Source organism: Phocoena sinus, chromosome 3, assembly GCF_008692025.1.
Source record: "Phocoena sinus isolate mPhoSin1 chromosome 3, mPhoSin1.pri, whole genome shotgun sequence".
Classification (NCBI taxonomy): Eukaryota; Metazoa; Chordata; class Mammalia; order Artiodactyla; family Phocoenidae; genus Phocoena; species Phocoena sinus.
Genome location: NC_045765.1, coordinates 172,971,725 through 172,999,560, shown reverse-complemented (window position 1 = coordinate 172,999,560; position 27,836 = coordinate 172,971,725).

Below are 27,836 nucleotides of genomic sequence, written 5' to 3'. Positions count from 1 at the left end.
AGTAGGCTTTGCTGAAAATTTCCAAACCAACTCACCGTTGTGCTAAGGTAATTATGAAAATGTCCATCTCCAGTCTACGCTTTGGGAAAGGACGCAGCACCAAGAAGGAGAGTGGCTCCCGTCTCCCACCCCCCACTTGGATGCGCGATCGTGCAGGCCTGCAGGCTAATTTCACAGCTGGTGTGTTTGCTGCTGACCTGAAACTGAAGTGGAGGAATAAGCAAAAGTGACCAAAGAAACTTCCAAAAGATTTTGACAAAATGAAGTGCATGAATCTTGAGATAAAATCTGTTGCGCTGGAAACTAGACACATTCTATGAGTCTGTGAGACAAAGAAGTTAAGTCTGGAAGAGCAGAGCTAAAATTAACCAGTTAAATAGCAGAATAGGCATTTCTTTAAGGCAATATTTCTAAGTTATACATAATGTTCTCCGGTGATTATTTTATTCATTTAAGATGATGTTGAGATGTGTTCTAAGTTCCAATGTTGATGCTAGAGATGGATATTTTTACACTTGGACATTTCACACGTCTCTTGACCCCGTGTTACATGGGTTAGGAGCAGTGGACAACTTCTAGTTCTGGCTATCCTTTTTCTTAAGTAAAAAAAAAAGGAGCAAACTCAGGTGATGACTGGGGATGAAACCGAGCAGGACGCTGTGGGGCTTCCTCAGGGATAGACCTCCCCCGTGTCCCCTGCCTCTTGTTTGTAGAAAAGCTTTAGCCTCCAAGGCTTTCCCTAAGTTCCAAAGAGCAAATTTAACCAGAGAAGTGTGAAAATGCAGGAAGAAAGGAAAACAGTTAAGCAAGACAAAATATTAATAGTTTAGCCATAAAGCAAAGTCCTGGACATTTAGTTCCTCCTCAAGGGCCATTGATCCTATCCTGAGCTATATCTTTGAGCAGTTTTGCAGATACTAAAAGCTCACCAGGTTAAAAAAATGTTAACTGCATGCTGACCACCAGCTCATAGACCCCAGACCTGTTGGAACCAGAAGGTTGATGATGGAGATTCCAGAGACATCACCCTGTTACCTCCCCACCAACCAATCAGAAGGATGTACGAAACCTGATCACATACCCTGGACCTCCTCCTCAACATGGGCTTTAAACACTGTTCCCTGAAATCGGGGAGTTCGGGTCTTTTGAGCCTGAGCTGTCCATTCTCCTTGCTTGGTCCCATGTTGGTTGCCCTGCAATAAACACTGTACTTTCCTTCACCACAGCCTGGGGTCAATAGATTGGCTTTGCTTCTCTCGGGAGAGTGGACCCAGGTTTGAGAACAGGGTCACAGCAACCGTGGCAGGTGGAGGTCAAGGGGACCAGGCTGGATGACTGGGTGCTTGCCCTTTGTGCTCTTCTCATTTGGTGTCCTGGGTCGGGGGGCCCACTGGCCTCACTCATATCTAGATCTAAGCCCACGCTCCACCTGTCCCCGAACGTGGAGAGATGCTCCCCCCCGCCCCCGGAAGCTTTCCCCTAGGCAGAGGGAAGACCAAAGGGACTGAATCTCAGAGCTGTGAGCGCCGGGTAGAAGAGGTGCTATCTCGGGGGAGGGTGGGTCTCCAACCCCGGCAGGCCCTGGGCGAGGCCAGTCCAGTGGCTGTCCAGCTACTGCCATAGATCAGCCATCCCCAACTCAGTGGTTTAAGACAACAGCTGTTTACTTGGTGCCCAATCCCACAGCACAGTGGTTTGACTCTGGCTTAGCCAAGCGGTTCTTCTGCTCTGGGCTGGACTCTGCAGGTGAACTACAGGCTGGCTGGGATAGGGGGGGTCTGCTGGGGGCTGGTTGGGGGTTCTGCTAGGACAATCCCTCTCAGCGCCAGGCTTCTCATTCTCCAGCTGGCTCTGGACTTACTCTCAGGGCAGTGGAGCTTGGGGCCGCTTGGCTGCATTCTGCTGGCCCAAGCGGGTCACAGGGCCACCTGGATTGGAGGGGTGGGGACAGAATCCACCTTCAGGTGGGAGGAGTTGTGAAGTCACATAGCCAAGCATGTGGACACAGGGAGGAGGAAAGGACTATTGGCCATTTTTGCAATGATTGGAACACCTCCTGGAACACAGCAGTTTCCTTTCTAAGCAAGACCCCAGGGGATGTTAAAATGGGTCACAGTCTGCAAGTGGAATCATGTCTTGGGAGGTGGCCCACTCTCTGGTGCTCTGGGCCCTCCCGGTGTCCACTGTCCCAGGGGCACCTTGTCTGAATGAGGGACAGGTGGACAGGACAGGACGTGCCTCCCTGGGCCCCTCCCATTATCCTTCATGTGCATGGAAACCTCGGGATGAGCCCACCTTGGAGGAGACCCACATAATGAGGGAATATAACAGAAAAACATTTTTAAAAATAATAAACATTTTTGAGGTATAATTTATGTGCAGTAAAATGCCTCCATTTGGGGTTACAGTTGAGTCAAAATAGGGAATGTGTCCAACCCCACAAAGCCTCATCTTCCCAACCACCCCACCCCCACCCAGGCCACCACACTGGCGTCCTCACTACACACTGGAGTTGTGGAATCTCTGCTTTGAAAAATGCCATTGATTTACTCTTTTTCACATTTTCTTTGATTCAACCTTTCCCCGTTTAGTCCGAGGCACCATTATCGCTGCAAAGATCTTTGTAACAATGCAAAGTAATAGTCAGTTTTCAGCTTTTTACTTCTGAAGTCGTAACAGTTTGTTGGATTCTATAGCAAGACAAACATCTGAAAAGCCAGGGATCACTCTGAATATTTACCTGATGGAGAGGACTTCCCAACACCAAGTGCCTTCTTCATGGAAGAGGCGCACAGTCGGGGGGACCTCTGCCCCCAAAGACTGCCCTCAGCCCTGCTGGGGGGAGCGGGGACAGGGGCGCAGGACAGATACCCTCTCCCTCCACCTGCTGGCCTCTGCGGGGCTCAGTGTGCTAGATGCAAGCCTCCACAGGCCGGGCTGCCATGCACCCTACGGGCCAGCTGGCAGGCTCTTCTCTGAGACGCACTGACCAGCCGATCAGGCCGGCACTGGAAGGTGGCCATGGCGGCGAGGCAGGAAGGGCGGGCTCTCCAGGTGGGCCAGAGGGAACAGAGTTGGGACAGGGCAGATGCACTCGGATGGGGTGGGAGGTGGGCACAGGGTGCAGGGCCCACCACAGTGGCCAAGCTTTGGGGCTGAGGGTGTCAGGGGAACACAGCCCTTTTGAAGGTGTGTGGGGGGGTGTCAGGGCAGAGATAAAACCACAGGGAGGGGCACCAAGGAGAATCGGGGAGGATTCAGACTAAGGATGAACCAAAGGAAGGGGGAGAAAGGGACAGATGTGAGGACCTGATGTGTTAAGACTGGACGAGGCCACGGAGATCCTGAGCGCGAAAAGAATGTGGAGCACCACACGTCAAGGAGGCACTCACACAAGTCCCGAGGTTTGCCAGAAGCAAGATACTGTCATCCTGCCAACAGCTTGTGGCAAATTTAGTTGCAATTTTAATATACCTATAATTGTGGTAAGAGCACTTAACCGAGATCTGCCCTCTTGACAAAATGTAAGTGCACACCCAGTCTGGTTAGTTGCAGACCCAGGTCCTAAGGTAGGCCTCCAGAACTTACTCATCCTGCTTCACTGCAACGTTGTACCCGGTGGGCAGCAACCATTGCCGCCCCCCCCCCCCCCAAACTCTCCTCCCTTGGATGGAGCAGCAGGTTCTTCAGAGGAGGTGGCAGAGGCCCAGCGGGGTGGAGAAGGACGATGTCTAAAATTGGATGTGGGGCAATGTTGGCGTTTTCCCAGCTGCATCCAGCCATCCAGCAACAGCTTCCAGCGGGAACAGCCGTCCTGGAGCCTGCACTCTGGGACGTCTCGGGGCCGGACTGGAGGGCTTGGGCCCCACTCCATCCCCCCGCTTCCAGACAGCTGTTTCTGCTGGATTGTGATGAAGGTCAAGTGCCCTCCTGGCTGGGCTGTCGAGTGAGGATGTTTGGTGTGAACTCACCTCCCCAGTGTGGACAGGAAGCTGCCTGCTGACTCTGCGTAACCATGAATGTCCTGGGATCTATCCTGCCTCCTGGGTCCTTCTCAGATGCCACCACTGGTGGGACGAACGTGACCCATGTGGGCAGTGTGGACCCGCTGGGGATTCACCCCGTACCTCTCCTGGCATCTCCTGGATGGGGATCAACACACACATTTCACAACTCAAGTCACACTCTTCACTCTCTCTTGAACTCTGTCCTCTCTGACTCGGCTTGTCTGGACCTGTGAGAGGAGTGGCTTTCAGGAAGGAGAAGAAGAAAGAGGGAATCTTCTCTGCATGGATGATTTTGAACCTTTAAGAACCTAGTGAAAAAAATCACACAAAAATAAGAATTGCAGGATGTCAGAGGGACAGAATACGGGCTGAACCCTTTGGATTCTGCTATCGTTTAAAAGGATGTTTTCACACCTTGCATGCTCTTTGACTCTCAGCCAGAGGTGGATGGAATTAGGGAGACCCCGTGAAGAAACTCCATCGAGGGTGAGTGTTGTGAGAACCGTAGACACATCCGTCCTGCTGTCCCTGGGAACTGACAGCCCGCGGTGACCAGGAATCACACAACTGCTCTACACACCATTCCAGGGACTAATTCGACACAAACACACACCTACTTCATTACTTATGTAGCAAATTATCTTCTTCCACAGCCAGCTGAGCACTTGCCAAATAGGCCACCGCTGTGTCTTCCTGATTTTTTTTCTTGGGATTGGGCGTTGGGGCAGACAGTGGACTGGAGACCCCCAGGGCTGAGTCTGCTTCAAGCACTCTGGTCCCTTCGGTCCTCAGGGCTCGCCTCTGCTGCTTGCACTGCTCATGGCTTTGTGCCTGGTGAGGCAGCCTCTGTGTTCCTGGGGACCTCCCTGTGACCTGACCACTTTCCAAGCATCAAGGCAAGTGAAAACCCAAGGCTTATGGGGCTCAGGGAGAGCTTGAGAGAGCTCATTGGTGCAGAACGTTTTATTATTTGGGAAAAGATGTGGTTTTACATCTGTGTCACTGTGCTCTGTCTCTGTGGGACCTCCACCAGCCACAGGGTACAGCAGAAGGAAACTGCTCACCCTACATTGGATGCACCCAGGGGTTCGGCAAGTTCAAGGGGTTCAAGAAGGATGCACTTGCCAGGGGTCCTTTCTGTGGCTGAATGGCTATTCCTCGCTCCCTGGAATGCTGTCTCAGGTAATGGCGCCATCCATGTGGTGTGATGGCTTGGCCTCCAGTGCACCTCCTTGTTCCAGCCAGAAGGATGCAACAAGATTCATCTGGAGTGTGGTTTGTGGCTCAAGCTGTTGTAGGAGAAGATGAAAGCCAGTAACTTTCCATTGTGTAAATATTCTGTAATTTTAAATCTCCTTTGAAAATCTCTTCCAGCTCTATGGGGTAGGACTATATGAATAAATTAGTATGTGGAAGGTTTCCCTCTTTTGTTGATGCTTTACTTAGAGCCCTTCTTCTGTGCTACAGCATTTCAAGAAAGCTAGGGGTAAGTTATATTTCTAATGTGAAAATTGCAATGGAAGATGGTGTTTTAATTCCTTGGGGCCATCCTGATACTATTTAATGACCTTCTGCTCCAGGGCATTTGATGTCCCTGAGACAAGTTCCCCAACACTGGGTCTGGTGACTCGGATGTTAGGCAAGGGTACTGGTGCAGTGTCGGGGCGGGGGATTGGGGGGTTAGACAGGCAGACTTGTCCACATCAGGGAACCTCTACATGGGGGACGATGGAGGCAGGGTCCTTGATGTAAAACTCTATCTGTCTAAGTAGGGCAAAAGAACCAGAATTGCTCGGACATTGGAGGTTTCATATAAGAAAATCTTCTTTGTGAATTTTTCTCTACTACCATAAAATACATAAGTTACAATCTTCACTGTGAAACCAGTAACCAGGCCACATAGAAGGTTCTGCAGTGGGAGGAACTGAACCTCCTCCACGAGGCTGGGGCCCACGCCCCCCAGCTGCTGCGTGTGAACTGTCGTCACACACTCTGACGATCCAGCTGGTGGACTCCACAGGCTCCACTGCTGCCGCTCTGTGGGGTCTGCTTTAGCATCTCTGGATTTTATAGCATTGCACCCAATGTAGTTTATCACCTTGTAGTCCATTTATTAATACAAATCTCCACGCATATTTGATAATCAAATGGAGAAATTCATAGCTGGTATAGAAAACATATTAGATCTGAGAAAGGGTCATCTCTTATCTGTCTGAAACCTTACAGATAGGAGAAGCCCCACTACTCTGTGTCTACATTTTGTTAGAAGTGAGACAGGCAGCCAGCTGAGGGGGCACCCCACTTATACAGGTGAGCTGAGCTGCCTGCGGGGGGAGGGCTGCCCCACTTGAACAGGTGAGCCAAGCTGCCTCGGGGCACAGGTGGGGAGAGGCAATAGCACCACTGCAGCACTGGTTGTCAGCCCGCACTGCTTGTGAGAAAGGCCAGGTAAGTACGGTCGTTTGCCATCTCCACATAGGCTGCTTTTAGATGAAAAATTAATCGGTTGATTCCACGCAGCAAAGGTCTTTTTTTTTTTTTGGCCGTACTGTGTGGCATGCGAGATCTCAGTTCCCTGACCAGGGACTGAACCTGTGCCCCCTGCATTGGGAGCATGGAGTCTTAATCACCGGGCTGCCAGGGAAGTCCCAGCAAAGGACTTTTGAGTCCCTGATAGGGAGAGGCAGGAGGCAGGGGCTCTCTTGGAGCTGTCAGGATGGCGTGTGGCCGGGGTGAGCCTTGCTGGGGGTCAGGGCACCTACACAGCTTGTTGCCCTAAGTTCCATGTGTTTTTGTCTGTGCTAGATGTTTGGTGAAATTTAAAGGAAGCCTTTGTTCATAACAAGCCAGTGGGCCAGAAAGTGAAAAGAGACAGATTCGTAATCCCTATGATACAAGAAATGATATGATGGTCCTGGGAAATCTTTCACTAGTGTTGGTCTCTGATGTCACCAATGCATTAGTGCCCTGGGGCCACCATGACAAAACACCACCAACTGGGCATCTTAAACAACAGAGAGGTATGGTCTCCGAGTTCTGGAGGCTGGAAATAAGATCAAGGTGTCAGCAGGTTGTTTCTTTCTGAGGCTGTGAGGGAGAGTGTGTCCGGCTTCTCTCCCAGCTTCTGGTGCCTCAGCCATTGCTTGGCTTGTAGACGACATTCTCTATGAGTCTTTATACACCTGTCCTTTGTGCATGTCTGTCTGTGTGTCCAAATGTGACCTTTTACTAAGGTCCTATTGGATCAGAGCCCACCCACATGACCTCACCTTAACTTCATCATCTGCCAAGACCCTATTTCCAAAAAAGTCCCATTCACAGGTACTGGGGGTGGGACTGCAACACCTTTTGGGGACATAGTTCAGCCCCTAACAATCAGCAATGACATCTCCCCCTTCTCCCGGGTGACGGAAAGGATGGACAGATGGTGCCATCCTCCTGCTGTCAGGCAGCTGCACTAAGACGTGTGTGCCTCTCGCCTGGATCATGGATTTCCCCCAAAGAAGAAAATTTAATATCTTCAAAATCTCCTTCTTAAAGCTTCTTTGTTTAAAAATTTTGCTGGATCATCGTCTGTGTTTCTGTCCCAGAGCAGAGACTAACGGCCCTCGGTGCTCCGAATGGGGTGGGTGGGGGAGAGTTCGGCTGCAGGTCAAGGACAGCCCAAGACTTCCACCTCGGGAAGTGAAGGGGGCTGCAGCAAGTGCACCAGCATGGCCGGGTGTGGGAGCGGAGACCCCGTGCCTGTCCGGCCCCCAGGGACCCCTCAGGCTCGCTGCCTGGCCTGTCTGTGCTGGCATGACCCCGACCACCCTGGGAACAGGGATGCCCATTCCACACCGTCTTCATCAAGACACCTCCAGGGAGGCCTAAGTTTGACTGCTTTCAGGACAGTGGTCTCTGGTCACTAGCTGGGGTCATTCAGAGAGTAGACAGCATCCATCCTGGGCCTGGGTGTGCTCCTGGAGGAGGTGACCCTTGCTGTCGGCAGGCGGACGTTTCAACAGAGGTGACCTGGTCTCCATCTTCCAGCTCCGATGCCCCAGCTGCCGGATTGCAAGCACTGTGGAAGATACAGCTTATCTGGTTCATGACTTTGCAAGCATTCTAAGTAATGCCTTCCTGCCCCCATGGGGAAACCGGGGAGCCCCAAGGGTGTGGGGTGCTGAGCCGGACAGCAGAGGACACCCACCACCTCGAGCTGGGCCTGTGAGCCCTCAGCCAATGCCAAGAACATGGGCGGGTCCAGGAACTAACTGGCCATCAGACCACAGGGACTCGCTCGGGGAAGAGAGTCTCCTGCTGCATCTCAGCTCAGGAACCTGGATGAGACCAGCCCTGGGCGGTGCCTGGGCTTCCTCTCTCGATCATCGAGGAGCATGTGAAGTTCGTGCTGTGCTCGTCAGGCTCTGGCCTCAGCCCAATCTCAGCGTCAAGCTTCTGCCTGCGGTTCCTGGCAAGCTCGTCTTGAGACAGAACCTGGGAACAGTACACACGGCCGTGTTCCTTCCTGAGTGTCTGGAAGGACCAAAGGTGTGGCGTCTACAGGAACAACCCTCCCCTGATAATTAACCCCCAGGAAATGATCATATGTGTGCACAGATGATTAGCCACTGAAACACTGAGCAAAGAAACATATCAGCAGTTTCAGCGTGAGACAAGAAATGGTTCTGGGCTGAACTGCGTCTCCCAAAAAAGACACGTTGCAGTTCTAACCCCAGCACCTGTGACTGTGACCTTACCTGGAAATCGGTCTTGCAGCTGTAATTAGTTAAGACGAGGTCGTACTGGAGGAGAGTGGGCCTTTACTCTGATGTCGCTGGTGAGAATAGGGACAGGAAGAGACACAGAGACACACGGGGAGAAGCCACATGACCGCAGAGGCAGAGACTGGAGTGATGCCCCTACAAGCCCAGGATTTCCGGCGCTGCCAGACTCTAGGAAGAGGCAGGATGGATTCCACACAAGTCTCAGAATCAGCGTAGCTCTGCCGACACCTTGATTTCAGATTCTGGCCTCCAGAGCTGTGAGAATAAATTGCTGTTGTCTTCAGCTGCCCAGTGAGTGGTGCTTTATTGTGGCGGCCCCAGGACGCCAATACGGGGATGTGGGACTTTCACCTCTGATGTATTCATTCATTACAAATAATGCTCTGCAAGAAATGCCTTGGTGACAGGAATCGCTCATGCGGCAGGAAATTTTAAAAAATCGAATCGTAAACGGTATGTACCGTGTGATCTCATGTTTGAAAACAAAATATATAATTTTATTCACAGAAAACAGTGACTGGAAAAGCATACTTAGGTGTAAACCATGATGTCTTTGCTTCTAATAAGAGTGTGGGATTTTTAGTTTATTCTTGTTTATCTTAGTTCCCAGAATTTTTACTTTGTACATGTATCTTTTTTTTTTTTTTTTTTTTTTTTTTTTTTTTGCGGTACGCGGGCCTCTCACCGCTGTGGCCTCTCCCGTTGCGGAGCACAAGCTCCAGATGCACAGGCTCAGCGGCCATGGCTCATGGGCCCAGCCGCTCCGCGGCATGTGGGATCTTCCCGGACCGGGGCACGAACCCGTGTCCCCTGCATCGGCAGGTGGACTCCCAACCATTGCACCATCAGGGAAGCCCGACATGTATCATTTTGACTACACACAAAAAAATAAAAATAAAAATAATTTTAGGTTATGTACATATAATCTCATTGAGTCAGTCTGTTGTTTTTCAGATGCCCTCAAATGTGTCTGTTAATGAAGCAACATCTCAGAGTCCAGTTCGGGGCGGTCCTCACGGTGGATAATTTGTGAACAGAACAGACTGCTGCTTGTGTGCTCGACACGACCATGTCCGCTCTGCCAGCCAAGGCCAACTGCCCCAACTCTGGGCATCCACATGCCTTCACGGACGTCAGGAGGCCACTGTTCAGAAGAGAGGCTCCAATACCAGAGCTACACTACATGACAACTTTAAATTCCAATTCTGCTGGTTACTGACCTGGACCTATTTACTCACACAGTTTTTGCCTCTCTTTTCCTACCTGTGTAATGGGGGTGTTCATACTCTTCATCCTCATCCTGGAGACCTAAAATGCAAAGGTACCATCTTCGAAGCATATTTTCCTCACGGAATGAGCACCGGACAGGTTGTGGCAGGCGTTTTCATGCCAATCAACTGAGAGCTAGCTCTTACTGCAAATGCGTCTTGAGAGGCGGTCAAGAGATGTGAAATTCTTCTGAGCTTTTGAAAACATCAAAGGAAACCTTTCCAGATGAATCGTGGCAGCACACCATCCAAATCCACAGACCTGGGGGCAAACCAGAGGGACCCACAGGCGCCAGCATTTGGAAAGGAGAGCTGAATTCATCTACAGAAATGGTTATGAAACATCAACACATAATTCTGCATGAATACGTTTTGCTTTCTGAATGTTGCTAGAAATCCCTGTGAAATAAAGGGTCGGGTCTGAAACATCAACCACTGGACTCGTCTATTGCATGTCTGGCTGGACTCTATCCTCTCAGCTCCATCACTGGGTTTTGACTGAAGACCATCCTTCTCCAAGGAAGTGACGCCGCTGTTTCTGGGGGCGCTGACCTCGAGATAGAGTGTGGCCACTCCAGGACTCTAACATCTGTGTCCAGGCGCCTCCATGTAGAAGGCAGAGGGAGGGATGAAACAGTAAGACAAACAGAAATCTGGGTTTTATTTGGTGGCAGGTGCCATGGGAAGCAGGTCTGGGGAAGGTTTTCTGGGCTCGGGGGGACTAAAGGTCAGGACTTCCATGGAAACTAATGACCGAACTTGGAATGAAGACAGGAAGAGATCCAAGGGTGAGTCTGTCCATATAACTGGACCACACTTACTTATTGAATCACTGGGTGGTTGCTTACCCAGTGGTTATGGGACACCGGCCACTCTGTCTGTCCAGCTCTGGCTCTGAACTGCATCTCCAGAGGTTAGCAGAGAAAGGGAGAGGGGTTCTGGGGTGACACTGACCCCGGGGAGGACTGAGCAGGGCTGGGAGTAGAAGGAGAGCATGGGCCCTGCCCCTGCCCGGCCCCGGCTCGGATACACATGGACACGGCAGTTTGTTTTCAGGGTCATGTTCCCTTGTCATCACTTCTTTGACACAACCTCAGATAACTTCCTTCCTTCGTCTCCCCCGAGGCCAGTGGTATTCTCCCTGGCACCTGGGCTCTTCCCACACCCCTCTCCTCCAGCCCCTGCGGCCATGGGGGGATCTCTGCTCCTGACTCAGGGTGGCCCCAGGGCCGGGTGAGGGGGAGCCAGGGAGCCCCCCGGGGGCCGCGTCTGTGCTGCCTGCAGGAACGACTGCTGATCACTCCGGCCGAGAGCTCGGCTCTCAGGGCAGCCCAGAGCCGTCCCAGAGATTTCACAGATAAGCGCCAGCTTGGCTGTGGCCCTGTGGCAGCCCCTCTCCCATGGCCATGGCCGTGGCCCGGGCAGAGCCCTCTCCCCAGGTCGCACACGCTGGGCGCTCATGGGAACCCCGGGCAGTCCCTCACTCATGGCTGCCATCAGCCCAGCCAACGAGCGGCTGTCTCGGGAGGGGGGGAGGGGAGAAGGAGGTGCAGGCAGGGAGACCAGGGGGAGGGGAGGCCAGAGAAGCCGTGACTCGCGACCCAAGCTTTCCAGAGGGACGATCGTTCCCAGACAGATGTCAGCGTGGCTGACAGCATATAGGAGGCATTTTCCACTTGTGTAATCCCAGACCCTCCTGCGTTATTTTCAAAGGCACTTGGTTCCCTCCAGCCTGTTTCCATGGTATGTGCTGTGTGCGTGTTCTTGGAATGTGTTACAGAAGATGCGCAAAGATGCAGTGTTCACGAGGACAGAGGCTGAGCACACTCACACACGCGACTTCACAAGGAAGGGAAGAGGACCGCTGTGTGAGGGTCCTTGCTCCGTGAGAGCCATCTGTCTCATGAGCTGTGACCTGGATTGGCAGGTAATTGGGGGCCTGTTTCTTCTGGCAGAAGATGTTAAGGGAACTTTTTTCAATTTAAGCAATTATGAAACAATCTACCAGAACTTCTGGTTTGTAAAGGCACTCTTGAGTTTACCTCCCCTCCCAAGGAAAAAAAGTTTTGCTTAGATCCAAGTTACTGAATCCAATTCCAAGCGACAGATCTGAGTTGCTTGTGACGGAAGGAAAACACACAGGCACATGCACGCACACCTGGGCCACTTGGCAACTAGAAATGCCCACGCAGGGCACTTGCTGGCTAGTAGTTGGCTGCAAGAGAGAGAAGGACAAAAACTGAAGGAAAAAAATCCCCCAAACCAAGGAACGTAAGACAGAGAGGGCTGCCATGTTCACTGCGTGGCAGAGGTCTGTGGGCGTCAGGGGCCTCTGCCCCTCTGGGGTGAAGGCGCTGATGAGGGGTGCAGGCCTTGTGAAATCCACTGCCCTGGCCCCGCTCCTCCTGTCCTCCTAACTGCAGCTGCCACTGACCTCTGGCTGCTTGGAGTTAACGCCTTTGTCTCTGCGCTCAAAAAGTGAATGGCATTTATTATTTTATTGACTGTAAAATAAGGCATACCCATTCTAGAAAATTTTCAAAATAGAAGTCCAACAAATACAGTTGTGTTTAATTATAACCTCCCTGCCCCACCATATGTGCTGGTTTCATTGGTTGCCTATCTTTGCAACTTTTCCTGTTTATGGATGTAGAAATGGATGCAAATATGTAGAGACACAGGCGGAACGCTCCTTGTACACACGCAGTACACTCTTTTGTTTCTACAGATGGACATGTGCAGTGCGCTCTTGCAATCTTTTAAGACGCATAAGGTACATCTTGCCCGTGGTGTTGTGTGCTTGTCATTAGCCCGATTTAACGTGAATGCATTAATTTCATAAGCCGTTATCATGTTAGTTTCCTCCAATTATAAAATGTTAGTATTGAAACATTTTTGCTACTGCTTGTAACACTTTTAGATGCGAACCTTCACTTAGATTAACCTTTGCCCACATGGTCAGCATTTCATCTCATTTCCTTACTTCTTGGTACGTGAGTCTGCATGTACAAGCCAACGAGGGTACAGGTTGCTCAGAGAATGAAAAGTTTCTACTCCTTTGAATCCTTCCCACCCCGAGACCTCTCCTCCCTCCCTTTACGTGTTCACTTTTGGTTCCTAAGGAGCACTGTCTCCTTCCATGATAAACAGGCTCACCTCCCTGCACCGCCACCCCCGTGCCCCCTACCATGTAGGTGCGTCAGGAAACTCCATTCCCCTGCAGCCACTCACTGCCCCCTTCCTCCACAGTGGACCCCCGAGGGCTGCCCTCCGCCCCTAGTCCTTTACCGACTTGCTGCTGCTGCTTCTTCTTTTAAAGAAGAAATGGCTTTCTCTCTCTCTTTTTTTTAAAGGTTGGTCAACTTTATTTATTTATTTTTTTTGGCTGTACTGCGTGGCATGTGGGATCTTAGTTCCCCGACCAGGGATTGAACCTGTGCCCTTGGCAGTGAAGGTGAGGAGTCCTAACCACTAGGCTGCCAGGGAAGTCCCTGGACTTGCTTCTAAAGCCTATCATATTGTTTTCCACTTAGCTGTTTGCAAGTCTGTCTCCCCCCACCCCCCCACACTTAGCTACTTCTTCGGAGCTGGGACTGTTTTTTTTTTTTTTTAAATATAGTTGACTTATGATATTGTGTTAGTTTCAGGTGTAGAGCACAGTGATTCAGTATTTGTGCAATTATATTGCATTCCAGTTTATTACAAGATAATGGGTATAATCCCCTGTGCTATGCAGTAAATCCTAGTTGCTTATCTATTGTATGTGTAATAGTTTGTATTTGTTAATCCCATATCCCTAATTTCTCCTTCCCCCCTTTCCCCTTTGGTAACCACTGATTTGTCTTCTGTGTCTGTGGGTCTGTTTCTGTTTTGCATATACCCACATCCAAGCACAGAGGATCTCAAAAAACTTTTCTTCGATGAGCGATAGACGCCAACTCTAATCCCAACTAAGACTGTCTCACCCACGTGACCCCACTAACTTCCGCTCCTCAGGAGCGCTGCTCAGACATGTGATCCCTGCAGATAATAACCACGCTTTAAAAAATTACTCTTTACCTGTTTCCAGGGTAAAACCTTATTTGGAATTTCAGCTGATGCTCTCGGGAGTCCGGGTACGTGACCTGTGTATCTCAGCGTCTACATTCTCAGCTCTAGAGGACCCAGGTCTGTCTTCTGGAATGTAGACCCAATGGACACCTTTCTGGACACAGGTCAGTTCCGTTCTGTTTTGTTTTAAAGTAAAACCACCAGCACCTTTCCCTTCAGGTCACGCTTGGCATCAGAGAGCTGAACATTCGGCTTGATCCACGGGCTCCTCTATCTTAGGGCTCGTCCCGTCTCCGATCGCTTACTTGGTGTCCTAACTGAGCAGAGGTACCATCCCTTGATTGTCAGGCAACTGACCGTGTGGATGATTGTCCCGAGTGCACCTCTGTGCTCCCCATTCCTTCTGCAATTGCTGACAGCACAGCAGCCCCTTTAGAGATCTCCTTGAAAGAAATGACATTCCAATTTTCTTTTAAGTACTGGTTTGAGTAGATGAGCATTAATGATTTAGGCGGTGGTTTCTGCACTTTAGCCCTGACCTCACGTCATCCAGATGAGCTGGTTTTATCAACGTCAGTGACGACAATGAATAGCCATCCAAGGGCAACCGAACTATTTACTAAAAGCAGTTCAGATGGCTGTGCTGACGCGGAAAAGGCACAGGCAAACCCAGCCCTGGCTGGCCTCAGCGCCTGCAGCAGGGACACGCCTCGGGGATATAATAACTCTGCCCCAAATCCCTTCCCACCGCCTGGCAAAGCTACTCGCCTGCCTTGCAGAATCTCACCTCTTGGCTACAGCATGGCTGTGTGCACCAGCCATCACCTTTGTCCCCAAGAACCTGGTGAGTTGATGGAAGGAAGGGAGCCCAGCCTGGGTTACTGGGTTTTTCTGCAATGAAGCAAGGCTGTCACGTTTTAACTTTGCTTACTTATGGCCTTTCTGGGTTACTTAGTGAGACAATAGAAATCCATACAGAAGCAGCCAGTTCTCTGCTGCACAGGAAAGTGTGTGGGTCCCGGGACAGAAGGAGAGAGGCAGTCAGAGAGGACAGAGGATGGCTGAGCTGGAGGCAGAGGGAAAAGGAGGCGGATGAACAGACGCAGCTGGAAGAACCCCAGCTCCGCTCTCTCTCATCCCAGAGCTACCCCACCCTTGGGCCCCCGATTCCAGTCCCAAGGGAGCTGGAGCTGAGCTGTGTCTCTGCAACTCGAAGGGTGATGCAGGCTCTCGGTGAGCTGCTGGCCGCGGGGTGTGAGGGGGGTCCCGGATGCCAGCCAGCTCTGCCCAAGCATCAGACTTGTCAGGACAGGTGGCCGTGCCCGCTCCGTGGCCAAGGGGCCACCGGCGAGGCAGGGGTGGGGACCCCGCTGCTCTCGCTGCACGTGGCTTTTTCAGACACAACCCCCGAGACACAGCTGGTGCCGCAAAGCCACCAACCGGTTCACAGCTCTTACCTCTGCAGATCCACAAGCCGCCCTGCTCACCCACCTCTAGCAGATCTCTCCTTTTTTGGAAAGAAAGCAGACCAGCCTGGTCCTCCCCTTTCCGACAGGCTGGTTCACTCCCGGCTCTCACACTTAGAGCCTTTGTCTTTGGCCAGAGTCCTTATCTCAGTCCTTCAGCACTTTCAGGTCCCACCTGGAAGCCCTCAGGCTCACCTGGACACCCTCAAGGGCAGGGAGCTCCCCATAAAGCTGAGGTGTAGGAATTGGCCGAGGAAAAGAAACATTCCCAGCTAATGAGAAACAAGCTGTGTGTATTTCTGAAACAAACCGAAAATGTACCCTTGAAAAGCTTCCAGACCTGGAAGTGCAAAGAAAAAACAGGCCGGCTGCGAGCAGTTAGCAACGCAGCCTCCCATTTACAGGTAAGTGCGTGGCAGCTCTGTCCAGGCTGCTGCCCACTTACAGAAGAAACCAAAACACCCAGGGAATTGCAAACTCCGCACAAAACACGCGGAGCTCACTTCCCTGGAATTGATCAGGGAGAAACCTGGAATTTCACTTCTAACAAGGCAACTGAATGTTAGCATATTACAGGCCATTATTAACAGAATCGTAGTATTAATACTCTACCTTATACAGTATTTTCCTCTTTTCAAGCTGTTTTCATGAGAGAGCCCTAGACCACAATGATCTTGGGATGTAGGGCAGCAGGTGCATCTAATTTTATAAACGTTTTATAATGTGAGAAAACTTACAAGGAGAGAAGTTAACTACTTTGTGGATGCTATAAAATAAAATAGTGAAATTCCTAATTATTTTAAGGCCACTGTGCAGAGAAATTGCTTAAATATGTGTAAAAAATAGATCTTTATAGATTGTTCTAGTAATTTCCCTAAGAACTACTGCAAGTATATAGAAATTAAAAATGGGACTGGGGTTTCCCTGGTGGCTCAGTGGTTGAGAGTCCGCCTGCCGGTGCAGGGGACACGGGTTTTTGCCCTGATCTGGGAGGATCCCGCATGCCGTGGAGCAGCTGGGCCCGTGAGCCGTGGCCGCTGAGCCTGCGCATCCGGAACCTGTGCTCCACAACAGGAGAGGCCCGCGTACCACAAAAAAAAAAAAAAAAAAAAAAATGGGACTGGATTAATAGTTGCATAGTAGTTTGCTCTGTGACTTTTAATCTTGATTTTCTTTTTTTCTTCCATGTAATTATACTGCAACATGAAGATAAATATACTCATTTTGGTTACAATGATCTACCTCAAAGGAAGCAAATACAGTATCTTTCAAAGTGTAATTTTCTACTTTTTAAGGACGTTTTTGCCAAGGAAGGGTTCCCAGTGCTATGCCGTTAAGTGGTCAGCACGTTGATTCCTGAGGCTTCGAGTACATAGTGCTGCAGAGGGAGAATGCACTTGCCTTTGGAAAGCATACATACTTAAAACCCAACGTTCCTGAATTAACTCACCCCTCAATTACTTCTAATAACTTTTCATATAAAAACAAGAGTTTCAAAAACAGCTTTAGGCTAACCCTTGCATCTGGAGGGGCTGTCCACTGACATGGGAACAGCAGCCACGGGAAATCAGCGGCACAGTCGCTACCACGGAGCTGGGTCCCTGGTGGTGTGGCTACTCACGTCCGGGCTGGATAGGAGATAGTCCGGCTGGAGTCTGGACTTGCCACACTGATGCTGGAGGGAAGGTGAGTGAGAGCCGGGGGTGGCGGGGGGCAGCTCTGGGCCGGGTCAGGGGAACTGAGGCCAAACACAGAGAAACTTGTGCCTTTGAGCCACAGGGGCCACAAAGCACGTGGGAGCAGGAGGGGGGTCTTCAAAGGGGGAGGGGCTTCTGATTTCGTTTTCCAATCACTTTTTATTAGCAGGTTGGTTTTGTTGGTTTTCTGTTGGGAATTTAAGTTCTAGGAAAGCAATTTGCGATTCTCTGTCCAGAAACGAATCTGTTCAGCTGGGGGCTGTGGAGTGTCGCCTCTGAACCGTGTCTGGAAAGGCCCCTCAGCCGGCGGGCCTGGATCCTCTCAGCCACCAGGCAGAGGATGCTTGTTTTGTTTGTTTCTAATTAATCTCTCTCTCCCTTTTTTTTTTTTTTTACTTGAAGTAGAGTTGATTTACAATGTTGTGTTAGTTTCTGCTGTACAGCAAAGTGACTCAGTTATACACATAAATATATATTCTTTTTTATATTCTTTTCCACCATGATTTATCCCAGGATATTGAATATAGTTCCCTGTGCTCTACAGTAGGACCTTGTTGTTTATCCAGAGGATGGCTTTTTATAGCCAGGCTAACTCCTCAGGGGCTTATCAGTGCGACGAAAATAACCTCTGAAAACACAAATCTGGACCAGCGGTTTTGTTGGTGCTGGTGTGAACATGTCCTTTGAAAATGAACAATCTCTTAAAGTTGTAGCAAAGTTCCTCTGGCCACCGCAGACAGCGGCTACAGCCAGCCTGGTCAGCCGTGTTCACAGAGGGAACATTCTAGAGCCGGTCCGTGGGTCCTTCTTCCCTTCCTTCCTTCCTGGCACCAGTCAGCAGGGAAGTCAGTTAATTGTTGAAAACAAGCTGACCATAATCTCAACTTTCATTTAATCCATGTTCTATCATAAAGTGTAATGCATTTTCGGGTGAAAATGGCAATTCAGCTTTTATAGTTCTTTTTCTGGCATTCAAAACCATTTTCATCTCTTTTAAATGTGTTCATTCTGATGAATGAAACAAGTTGGGGGAATTAACTCTGGTAAGCTTGAGTTTGTGTGTGTGTGTGTCTTGGTTTTCTTTTCTTTGTTTTAGATGTCGGTTTATTTTAGCTTCTGAATTCTCAGAAGATTGTTACACGTATCATCCAGTGCGGAAAACTATGCTAAGCTGACTGGCAAGTACAAAACAGAATTTGTGGGTTTTCCTAAAGATCATTTGTTTGTGTGAAAAATCTTCAAATATTTAATAAGCTTGTTGGAGATCAGTAAGGCAATCTAGGTGTCTGGTTTGGGCACCTTTTCTCCCTTATCCTAATAATAAACATGTTTTCACAAGGTCTATGTGGTTACTCTTCTCTAATGGACACCTTAATTCACTTTGGGGGGTCTCTGTTGCTCTGTGGGTGAGGGTGGCCTGGAAATCCTAGTGGGGAGCCCTGTGGCCCATCTTTAGTGCTGGATATGGCCGGGGTTTGGCTCTGGGGGGCTGACACGGCAGAGCGGGAGCCGCTGCGGGTCTTTGAGCTGGTGCCACACGGCTCATCCCTCCGGTGAGCACAGACCTCACAGAGCTGTGCCCGCTGTGGTCTGGGGTGGCTGGGACCCGGCAGGCACGTGCCCTGCTCTGTGAGGGGGAGCCCTCGGAGAACCTCCGGGGCCTGTGAGAGCAGAAGCTGCATCCCAGGAAGGATGAGGCCACCCAGGACCCCAGAGGGCTGCCCACTTCGGCAGAGACTGCCTGCCCAGAGCAGGTGGCCTGTGAACGTGTTAGGCCTGATTCCTGCACAAGCTGGAAGTGGTCATCCAGGCAGGATCCGACTGAGCCCAGACAGGCCTCTCGGGGGTGAAAGCCAGTTACTGGGCTTGAAACACTCTGGGGGGATGTCAGGTTGAACAATACAAACGCAGAAGGAGCTCAGCACGGGGTGGGCCCCCTGCCAGCAAGCTGGGGCCCTGGCAGCACAGGGGAGGGGCCCAGCCCCACCTGCATCCCACCTGCCCTCGTGGACACAGCCCCTCTGCCTCTAGGCACCAAAACCAGCTCTGGGGACCCGGCGCCCGGCCTCTGCCCACCGGTCTGTTCCCTGTGCCCCAGCTTGGGGCTTGCAGGTGTGGGTCAGTTGGGTTTGCAGTTGCGTTGCCTGGACACCAGCCCTGCAGTGGAACCAATAAAAGCATCTCAAGTGACAACAATGACAACAAACAAAATCATGAAAGGAGAGGATACACTCTCAGAAGAAAAGGAAAGAAGATGGGAAGGATGAGAAGAAAAGCAAGTTATCCAGACGGCTGATTGATTGGGGAGAATAAATCTGTAAATACAGAGAATTCCAAAAAGAGAAAATAGACCAGATGGACTACGAATTACAGAAATGATGGAGGAAGACTTGGAGAATTCAGCCTGGACTGGAGGAGCCACCCGGATGGTTTGGCCGTGTCTGGGCTTCTTGCCTGCAGGCTGTTTGTGGGTCCTTCTTTGACTCCCAGAGACGCTCCGACAGCAGGGCATGGGCACTGCCACTTCCGCATGCCTGGAGACGCCAGCTCATCAAGCAGGCCTGAGGGTCCGTGTCGCTTCTTCCAGGAAGCCCACCGTCCATGCCCCCTGCTTGGCCACTCACATCCAGTGACAGCAGTTGTTAGGTGGGAGCAGAGGAAATTGATTACTGGAGATCACATTTGTTGAATGGCTGAGTATCAGGAATTTCCTCTGCTTGGCTTCCCCTTTGGAACACACTGTTGGATTCCAATAAAATCAGACTCTATTGGGTTCCTTTCTGAGGTCCAGGTATAGGCTCTCAAGGCTGGGGGACCAAGTCACTTTATCCTCCGATGTGTCTCCAACACTGCTGTGAGCTATGTATTTGTGAAATGAATATTTATTATGAACATCCTCGAAATGGCCTGCAAGGCCCTACGTGACCTGCTGTTCAGGGGCTACAGAACACTCTCCATTTCAGTGGGACCACGCGACCAGTTCTGCGCAGTGGAATTAGACGTTAACAAAGGCTACTACCAGGCGTGGCTGGTAAAACTTCCCGAAGGTTTCCCCTACGCTCTCTCTGCTCCGTTGCCAGCTGGAGGCTGCGACCCCGGCAAACTGCATGGCTCATGAGTTGAAACGGGCAGAGGCTCTGAGTCTGGGGTTCTTGTGGCAGGTGCCTCCACCCTGCAGCTGTGAACTGTTCCTTAGGTGAGTGGAAATAAATAAGTTTTTATGACGTTTTGGAGGTTTCCTGTCAAAGTAGCTTGTTGTTACCTCAACTTACATAACAGGTAGATAATGCTGTGTTCCACAATTCGCTTCTACAGGCCAGTTAGAACCCAGTAGTGGGATGCTTATCTTCCAAATCACCTCAGAAAATAACATCAAATTAAAAAGCTATATAAAAACAGAAATATTAGGGAATTCCCTGGCGGTCCAGTGGTTAGGACCCTGTGCTCTCACTGAGGGCCCGTGTTCAATCCCTGGTTGGGGAAATAAGTTCCCATAAGCCGTGAGGTGTGACGAAAACCAACCAACCAACCAACAAAAAAACAGGAATATTACATAAATCAGTCAACAGAAAAGGGAAGAAACAAAGATATTGGAAGCAAGGCCAAGCATAACTACCGGGAACATGATTTTTAAGGATCGCAAACTTCCCATCTGAATGCACCGTATCCCAGCAGGGGTTAAACGCAGCCGGCGTAGCAGAGGCAAATCTGAAACAGAAAAAAAGAGAAGCCTTTAAAGAACATGCTGGGTAGAGACGTTGCAGCAACCTGCTCAAAAGAGAAATGGCAATCGCATGTCAACGCATTCGTGGCTAGAAGCTCTTATTTTGTTTCTCTGTTCGCCAGTTGATGGACGTTTGGTTATTGTGAACAGCACTGCTGTTCTGAACACCTCATACGTGTCATTGTGTGGCCATTTGGTTTCATCTCCCTTGAGTCAACACCTCGGGGTAGAATTGCTGGGACCTGCGGTACATTTTATATTGGACCTTGAAAGAACCTGGTTTTCTGAAGAAGTGGCTGTACCATTTTACACTCCCCGTGTTGAGCTGTCCAATCTACGGCATGGGATGCTTCTCCATTTTCAAAGATCTTTCAGTTCTCTCAGCAATATTTTGTTATTTCCAGTGTACAAGCTGGAAATAATTCTTCTTTTCTTGAATTTTTTGTCTGAGTATTTCATTATTTTTGAAGCACTCATGAAAGGAATTTTCTTTATTTTTCATGGGTTCAAGGCAAGTATATAGAAACAATTGGTTTTCTATTTTGAGCTAGTATGCTGCTACCACGCTGATCTCCTTTATTAGTGCCAGTAGAATTTTTTGTAAACTTCTTAGAATTTTCCACATGTAGCATTTTGTCATCTGGGAATAAAGGCAATTTTTTTCTTTTTCCTTTCTCATAAGGATGTCTTTATTTCTTTTTCTTGCCTGATTGTACTGGCTAGAACCTCTGGTATAATATTGAATGCAAGTGGTAAGAATGGACATCCTTGCCTTGTTTCCAGTTTTAGAGAGAAAAGTATTCAGTCTTTCACTACTGAATTTAGGTTAATGAGTTATTTTTTTTGGTAGATGCCCTTTATTAGGAAGTTTCCATCTGTTTCTAACATTGAGTAATTTTAATTATAAATGGGTGTTGGATTTTGTCAAATGCATTTCTTGCATCTATTCAGCTGATCATATATTTCCCCCTCATTATGCTGTTAATAGACTTTATTAAATTAATTTATTTTGGCTATGAAACCACTTTGTATTCCTGGATAAATTCCTGCTTGTGGTGTGTAAGCCTTCCTTTTATGTTGCTGAGTCTGGTTCGCTAATATTTTGTTGAGAATCTCTATGTCTATGTTCATGACAGGTGTTGGTCTGAAGCTTTCTTTCCCTGTGGTGTCTTTATCCGGCTTTGGCATCAGGATAATACTGGTCTCGTAGAATGAACTGGGAAATACTTCCTCACCCTCTATCTTCTGGAAGCGTTTAGAAAGGATCAATATTACTCTTCCTTCGAAAGTTTGAAACAATTACTAAAGTGAAGCCAGTAAGTGAGGACTCTCCTTTATGTAAGGGTTCGTTTTTAAGATTTAAAAAAAATGATTGATGCATAGTTGATTTACAGTGTTGTGTTGGTTTCAGGTGTATAGCACAGTGATTCAGTTATGCATATATGTGTATATATGTGTGTGTGTGTATTCTTTTTTAGTTTCTTTTCCATTATAGGTTATTACAAGATACTGAGTATAGTTCCCTGTGCTATACAGCAGGTCCTTTTTGTTTACCTATTTTATATATGGTAGTATGTATTTGTTAATCCCAAACTCCTAATTTAGCCCTCCACTCCCCGCTTTGCCTATGTAACCATAAGTTTGTTTTCTATGTCTGTGAGTCTGTTCCTGTTTTGTAAATAAGTTCATTTGTATCATTTTTTTTTACATTTCACATATAAGTGATATCATATGGTGTTTGTCTTTCTCTTTCTGGCTTATTTCACTTAATTTGATAATCTCTAGATCCATCCATGTTGCTGCAAATGGCATTATCTCATTCTTTTTTATGGCTGAGTAGTATTTCATTGTGTGTATGTATATATATATATATATATATATATATATATATATATATATATATATATACCACATCTTCTTTATCCATTCCTCTATTGATGGACACTTAGGTTGCTTCCATGTCTTGGCTATTGTAAATAGTGCTGCTATGAACATCGGGGTGAATGTATAAGATTTGTTTTTAGAGCAGTTTTATCTTCACAGCAAAATTGAGAATAAGGCACAGAGAGTTCCCATATGCCCTCTGACTCCACATATGCACAGCCTCCCCACTATCAACATCCCCCACTAGAGTAGTACATTTGTTACAACTGGTGAACCTATATTGACACATCATAATCACCCAAAGTCCATAGTTTACCTTAGAGTTCAACATTGGTGTTGCACATGCTATGGGTTTGGACAAAAGTATAATGTATATTCACAATTATAGCATGATTCAGGGTAGTTTCACTGCCTAAAAATCCTCTGTGCTCCTTTCTCTCCTCAAACTCTGCCAAACACTGATCCTTTTACGATTCCATAACTTTCCTTTTCCATAATGTCACACTTATGAATCATGTAGTATGTAACTTTTTCAGACTGGCTTCTTTTACCTAGTAACATGGATTTAAGTTTTCCCCATGTCTTTTTTTTTTTTTTTTTTTTTTTTTTTTTTTTTTTTGTGGTACGCAGGCCTCTCACTGTTGCGGCCTCTCCCGTTATGGAGCACAGGCTCCGGACGCGCAGGCTCAGCGGCCATGGCTCACCGGCCCAGCCACTCCGCGGCATGTGGGATCTTCCCGGACCGGGGCACGAACCCGTGTCCCCTGCATTGGCAGGCGGACTCTCAACCACTGCGCCACCAGGGAAGCCCTTCCCCCATGTCTTTTCATGGCTGATAGCTCATTTCTTTTTAGCTTGGAATGATATACGCTGGATAGACCAGTTTGTTTATCCATTCACCTGCTGAAAAACATCTTGGTTGTTTCCAGGTTTTGGCAGTTTTGAATAAAGCTGTTGTAAACATCCATATGCAGGTTTTTGTGTGGACATCACCAGTGTCTTCCAAAGTGGCTGCCCCATTTGCATCCCCACCAGCTACGAAGGAGTGTTCCTGTGGCTCCACATCCTCGCCAGCATTTGGTGCTGTCAGTGCTCTCGATTTTGGCCATTCTAACAGGCATGAAGTGGTATGTCATTGTTGATTTCACTTGCATTTCCCTGAGGACAGATGAAGTGGAGCATCTTTTCAAATGCTTTATTTGCCATCTGAATATCTTCTTTGGTGAAGTGTCTGTTACGGTCTTTGGTCCATTTTTAAACGGGGTTGTTTTTCTTATTGCTGAGTTTTATGAGTTCTTTGTATATTTTGGATGAAAGTCCTTTATCAGGTGTGTCTTTTGCAAATATTTGCACCCAGTCTCTAGCTTGTCGTCTTCTTCTCTTAACATCGTCTTTTGCAGAGCAGAACAGAAGTTCTTAATTTTGATGAAGTCCAGCTCATCAATTCTTCTCTTTCATGGATTGTGATTTTGATGTTGTATCTAGAAAGCCATTACCAAACCCAAGGTCATCTGGGTTTTCTCTTGTGCTATCTTCTAGGTGTCTTACATTTCGTTCTATGATCCATTTTGAGTTAATTTTTGTGAAGGATGTAAGGTCTGTGTCTAGATTTTTTTTTCATGTGGATGTTCAGTTGTTCCAGCACCGTTTGTTGAAAACCGGCTTTGCTCCATTTTGTTGCCCTTGCTCCTTTGTCAAAGATCAGTTGACTCTATTTATGTGGATCTATTTCTGTTGCATTGACCTATTTGTCTATTCTTTCACCAATACTTCACTGTCTTGATTACTATAGCTTCACAGTAAGTCTTTAAGTCAGGTGGTGTCAGTCCTCCAACTTTGTTCTTTTTCCTTAATATTTTGTTAACTATTCTGAAACTTTTGGAAATACTTCTAATTACTTGTAATATGTCTATTCCTATTTCTTCTTTCTTCATGAATCATTTGGGTAATAAATATCTTTCTAGGAGATTCTGTTTCTTCCAGTTATCTAATTTGTTGGCATAAAGTCGTTCATAGTATTCCCTTTATAATTTTTTAAATTTCTGCAAGGTTGCTGGTGATGTGTACTCTTTTATTCCTGCTTTTGGTAATTTGTGTTCTCTCTCTTTTTTCTTCATTAGTATAAATAAAGATTTGTTAAATTTTAAAAATCTTTTTAAGAAACCACTTTTGTTTTCATTGATTACCTCTATTTTTTTCTGTTTTGATTGAGTTTTCACTCTAATCTTTATTACTTGCTTCCTTTGCTTGCTTTGGTTTAATTTGATATTTTATTTCTCCCTAATTTTGTAAGATGGAACCTTAGGCTACTGATTTGACATTTATTTTTTTCCTTTTCTAATATAGACTTTTAAGCTAGGTCTAAAATTTACCTCTACATGCACTTTGGCTGCATCCCATAAATTTTGATACATTGTGTTTTCATTTTTATTCATTTAAAATATTCTCTAAATTCTTTTTTGATTCCTTGTTTGATTCATGAGTTATTTTAAAGTATTTAAAAGTTATTTAAGACTGCTGTTACTTTCCAAATACCTTTGGATTTCCCAAATTTCCTTCTGTTTTTGATTTCTAATGCCATTTCTAATTTCATTTGGCCAGAAAAATACTCTGATTTTAATACTTCCAAATTAATTGAGAGTTGTTTTATGGCTTAGTAGATGGTCTATATTGAAGACTATTCTATGTGCACTTGAAAAGATTATATATTCTGATGCTGTTGAGGGGAGTGTTCCCTAGATGTTAGCTGGGTCCAGTCTCTTGATAGTGTTATTCAGGTATTTTGTATCCTTGCTGACTTTCTATCTAGTTTTCTATCAGTTATCTAGAGTAGGATATTAACATGCCCCACTATTATAATTGAATTGTCAATATCTCATTTCAGTTTTGTTAGTTTTGCTTCATGCATTTTGGGCTCTGTTATTAGTTGTGTACTGGTTTACAGTTATGTCTTTTTGGTGAACTGGACTTTTTATCATCATAAGAAGCTGTCTTTAGTAATGGGTTTTGTCTTAAAGTGCATTTTGTTGATATTAGTATGGATACTTTCATTTTTGTATGGCTCCCATTTGCATGGTATATGTTTTTTTCATCATTTACTTTCAAACTTTTTGTGTCTTTGAATCTAAAGTGTATATTTTACATAGGATATATCACTGGAGCTTGTTTTTCTTGTTGTTATTTTGTTTTGAATCCAGTTAAACAATCAGGCTTCTGAATGGAGTGTTTAATCCATTTATAGTGAATGGATTTATTAATATGGTTGAATTTATTTGCACCATTTTGCTACTTGTTTCCTTTACTTCCATATACTTTTTGTTCCCTTTCTTCATTTACTGGTTGTTTTTGGTGTTAAAAACAATTTTATAATGAACAATTTTCATTCTTTTTTAAGGTTTTTTTCTTGGAGAAACGCTGTGCTAGGGATTACAATATACATATTTACTTATCACTGTCTACTTCATGTTAATAGTGCCTTAAATTTGACAAAATATAAATGCTTTCTACTCCAATATAGCTTCATCCCCTTACTTTTATGTGCTATTGTGGGCCTATGTATTATATCTATATATGCTATAAGCCCAACAGTACAGTTTTCTAATTATTGTCTTAAGTTATTGTATTTCAAATAACTTAAGGGAACATTGGAAAGAATATGTTTGTACTGTCCTTATATTTACTGACATAAGAGCTTTAATGGTGTGCTTTGTTTCTTCATGTGCATTCAGGTTACCTTGTGGTGTCATTTTGTTTCAGTCTGAACAATTTCCTTTAGTATTTCTTCTAAGACAGGTATGCTAGCAGCAAATTCTTTCAGTATTTCTTTACCTGGGAAAGAAATTTTTTTCTTACTCTGAAGAATATTTTTGCTGATTATAGAGTTCTTGGTGACAGGCCTATTTTTTTCTTTTAGCAACTTTAATATGTTATCCCAATAGCTCCTTGCGTGCCTTCTTCCTTATGGGAAGTTATCTGTTAGTCTCATTACAGTTTTCTTGTACATGGTGAGCTGTCTTTCTCTTACCCCTTTCAAGATTTTCTCTTTGTTTTTTGTTTCCAACAATTTTACTATGTTGTGTCTAAGTGTGCATCTCTTTGTGTTTATCTTATTTAGAATCTGTTGAGCATCTCGGGTGTCAAAATTTTTCATCAAATTTGGGAAGTTTTTAGCTATTATTTCCTCAAGTATTTTTCTGCCATTTTCCACTCTTTCTGAGTCCCATTTAACCTATGTTGGTATATTTGATAAAGTCCCATGGGTCTCTGTTTATTTTTCCTCATTCTCTATTTTGCTCTTCCCATTGAGTATTTTCTTTTGATCTATTTTTAGGTTTTCTGAGTCGTTGTCCTGACAGTCCAAATATTCTGTTGATTTTTCATTTGGCTATTGGGATTTTCAACTCCAGAATTTCCATTTGATTCTTTTAAATAATCTCTAAATATTTCTTGATATTCTCTGGTTGATGTGTCATTCTCACTATGTTTTCATTTAATTTTTTAAAAATGATTTTCTCAATTCTTTGAACATATTTATAATATCAATAGCAACTTTGAGGTCTTCGGTAGTTTTAATACCTGGGTCCTCTCAGAGCAGGTTCTACTGACTGCTTCTATTTTTTTTAGCATCTTTATTGGAGTATAATTGCTTTACAATGGTGTGTTAGTTTCTGCTTTATGACAAAGTGAACCAGCTACACATATACATATAGCTTCATTATCTCCTGCTTCTTACATCTCCCTCCCACCCTCCCTATCCCACCTTTCTAGTTGGAAACAAATCACCGAGCTGATCTCCCTGTGCTATGCGGCTGCTTCCCACTATCTATTCTAAATTTGGTAGTGTATATATGTCCATGCCACTCTCTCACTTCATCCCAGCTTACCCTTCCTGTCCCTGTGTCCTCAAGTCCATTCTCTACATCTGCGTCTTTATTCCTGTCTTGCCCTAGGTTCTTCAGAACCTTTTTTTTT